The 3524-nt window shown below is 39.5% G+C and overlaps 1 pseudogene across 1 annotated transcript; it reads left to right on the top strand.

The window, feature by feature from the left end:
• The first annotated feature begins 232 nt into the window (after window positions 1–232).
• LOC308499982 (heat shock cognate 71 kDa protein-like) lies at window positions 233–2157 on the top strand (annotated as a pseudogene). Its single transcript has 2 exons — window positions 233–659; window positions 718–2157. The product of its transcript is annotated as a heat shock cognate 71 kDa protein-like (transcript).
• The last annotated feature ends 1367 nt before the right edge of the window (window positions 2158–3524 follow it).

The following is a 3524-nucleotide window of genomic DNA, read 5'->3' as shown; positions in this document are numbered from 1 at the left end:
AATACAAGAGATAAAAAGCACTTATGGGCGTGTGGAGGAAAGGATCCCTTGTACACTGTTGGTGGGAATGTAAATTGTACACTGTTGGTGGGTATGCAAATTGGTACAGCCACTATGAAAAAAAGTAAGGAAGTTCATCAAGAAATTAAAAACAGAACTACCAGCTCATTGAATGCAGAGGCAGCTGTCAGGATCTCTCTTCTTTAAAATCCTCACATACACTCAAGCGACCATGTCTAAGGGACCTGCAGTTGGCATTGATCTCGGCACCACCTACTCTTGTGTGGGTGTCTTCCAGCACGGAAAAGTAGAAATAATTGCCAAGAGTGAGGGAAACCGAACTACCCCATGATATATAGCCTTTACTAATATCAAACGATTGATTGGTGATGCCGCAAAGAATCAAGTTGCAATGAACCCAATCAACACGGGTTTTGATGCCAAAAGCCTGATCAGACATAAATTTGATGATGCTGTTGTTCAATCTGATGTGAAGCCCTTCAATATGATGTGACTGGCACTTCATGGTGGTCAGTGATACTGGCAGGCCCAAGGTCCAAGTAGAATATGAGACAGAGACAAAAAGTTTATATCCAGAGAAAGTGTCACCTATGTTTTTGACAAAGATGAAGGAAATTGCAGAAGCCTACCTTGGTAAGACTGTTAGCCAATGCTGTCATCACAGTACCTGCTTAATTCCTTGACTTTCATCATTAGGTTACCAAATATGCCAGAACCACTGCTGGTCTCATTGTGCTTAGTATTATTAGTGAGTCAACTGCTGCTCTGTTGCTTAATGGCTTCGATAAAAAGGTTGGAGCTGAAAGAAATATGCTGATGTTTGACTTGGGGGTTGGCACTTTAGCTGTATCAATTCTCAATTGGATATGGAATCTCAGGTCAAATATGCATCTGGGGATACCACTTAGGTGGAGAAGACTTTGAAAATCAAATTGTCAACCATTTTATTGCAGAGTTCAAGTGCAAACATAAGAAGGACATCAGCGAGTACAAGAGGGCTGTCCATCGCCTCCATACTGCTTGTGAATGTGCTAAGCATACTCTCTTCCAGCACCTGGGCCAGTATGGAGATTGATTTGCATTATGAAGGAATCGACTTCTATACCACTATCACCCGTGTCTGATTTGAAGAATTGAATGTGACCTGTTCCATGGCACCCTGGGCCCTGTAGAGAAAGCCCTCCAGGATGCCAAGCTCTACAAGTCCCAGATCCATGATGTTGTCCTGGTTGGTGGTTCTACCCATAACCCCAAGATTCAGAAGTTCCTATGGATTTCTTCAATGGAAAAGAGTTGAATAAGAGCATCAACCCTGATGACGCTGTTGCTTTTGGTGCAGCCTTCCAGATAGCGATTCTATCTGGAGACAAATCTGAAAATGTCCCAGATTTGCTTCTGTTGGATGTCACTCCTCTTTCCCTTGCCATTGAAAATGATGGTGGAGTCATGACTGTCTTCAATGATTGCAATAGTACCATCCTGACCCAGCAGACACAGACCTTCACTACCTACGCTGACAACAAAACTGTTGTGCTCATTCTGGTTTATGAAGGCCATGGATAAGGATAACAATTTGCTTGGAAAGTTTGAACTCACAGGCATACCTCCTGTACCTCGTGGAGTTCCTCAGATCGAAATCACTGTTGATATTGATGCCATTGTCATCCTCAATGTCTCTGCTGTGGATAAGAGTACAAGAAAAGAGAAGAAGATCACCATCACTAATGACAAGGGTCATCAGAGCACGGAAGACATTGAATGCATTGTCCAGGAAGCTGAGAAGTACAAAACTGAAGATGAGAAACAGAGGGACAAAAATTCACTTGAATCCTGTGCTTTCAACATGAAAGAAACTATTGAAGATGAAAAACTTCAAGGCAAGATCAATGATGAGGACAGACAGAAGATTCTTGACAAGTTCAATGAAATCATCAACTGGCTTGATGAGAATCAGACTGCAGAGAAGGAAGAATTTGAACACCAGCAACAAGAGCTAGAAAAAGTCTGCAACCCCATCATTACAAAGCTGTACCAAAGTGGGAGAGGCATGCTGGGAGGGATGTAGGGGCTCCTGATGGTGGACCCCCTACTTCTGATGGTGCCTCTTCTGGGCCTACCATCGAAGAGGTTGATTAAGCCAAACTTAACTGTAGATACAGCGTTGTTCCCCACAAAATACAGAAGGACACAAATTTGTAGCAAATTCCATGGAACTTTTAAAGTTGAGCTGTTGTATAGTAAATAATCAGGCATTCTTGATAACTGAATAGGGAATATGTGCACAGAGAAAGAAAATAATGATGCACTTGATAAGCACTGTATTGTAAAGTGGAAAATAGGATGTCTTAAAAAACTATTTAAAATTGGCAAAAACAACAACAACAAAATGCTAAATGATCTTGCAATCCCATTTCTAGGTATATATACAAAGAAAATAAAAACAGGACATGGAAAAGATGTCTGTACCCCTGTGTTTATTGCAGCTTTATTCACAGTAGTCAAAATATGGAAATAATCTAAGTGCCCATCAATGAATAAAGGAATGGATAAAGAATATGATAACGAATGGAAAAAGAATGTGTGTGTGTGTGTGTGTGTGTGTATAGGATATATATCTTATGTATGTCTCTTATATGTATCTGGATACACACACACACACAAAGAGAGTGCCAAAAAGAGTATACACATTTTAAGAAAGGAAAACATTATTAAAATTGTAATACTCAACATATACTGATAAAAAGATGAATACAAATGACGTTTGACTTCTGCAATAATAGAGGTACTCAAAGTGGTTAACATCAGCATCCAGACACTTCTGATTATGGTGAACTACTGCTTGAGCAACGTTGGTCAAAGTGTCCACTTGTATGTATTTCCTTGGCAACCCCAGTGTATGTGTTTATATATATATATATATATATATATATATGCATATATATATGCACATATGTACACACACATATATATACATATATATAATATCACCATGTATGTATAGATACATCATATATCATATATAATTATATATATATATTTATGTATGATCACGCTATATTATCACACAAAGTCTAACAATGTCTGACTGCACCGAACAAGTTGAAACTTGCCACACACTGTTACTAAGTTTTGACCCGCCACTTCCTGTATTGACGATCCCTGCCTTTCCATTGGATGACACTGACAGCAGCATTCACATATGTTTTGATCACAGCGGAAAGGCTTTGTGTCACACATCACTTCTGGTACAGCAATTTCTGTCAAATAAAAACATCATTGTGTGTCCTCATCTACCTTATTCACCGGATCTGGCACCATGCAACTTTTTTTTACCATGAAAGGTAAAAGTTTTGAATCGATTCAGGACATTGTGGCAGCCACTACAGCACAACTAAAGACACTGAGGAAAGAGGACTTCCAGAACTGCTTCAGTAATTGGCAATAACGATGGTATAAGTGAATTCAAAGCGAGGGAGGGTATTTTGAGCAGGAATAATGTCAAT

Source organism: Rhinolophus hipposideros, assembly GCF_964194185.1.
Source record: "Rhinolophus hipposideros genome assembly, chromosome: 7".
NCBI lineage: Eukaryota > Metazoa > Chordata > Mammalia > Chiroptera > Rhinolophidae > Rhinolophus > Rhinolophus hipposideros.
This window is presented reverse-complemented; position numbering and strand designations above follow the sequence as displayed.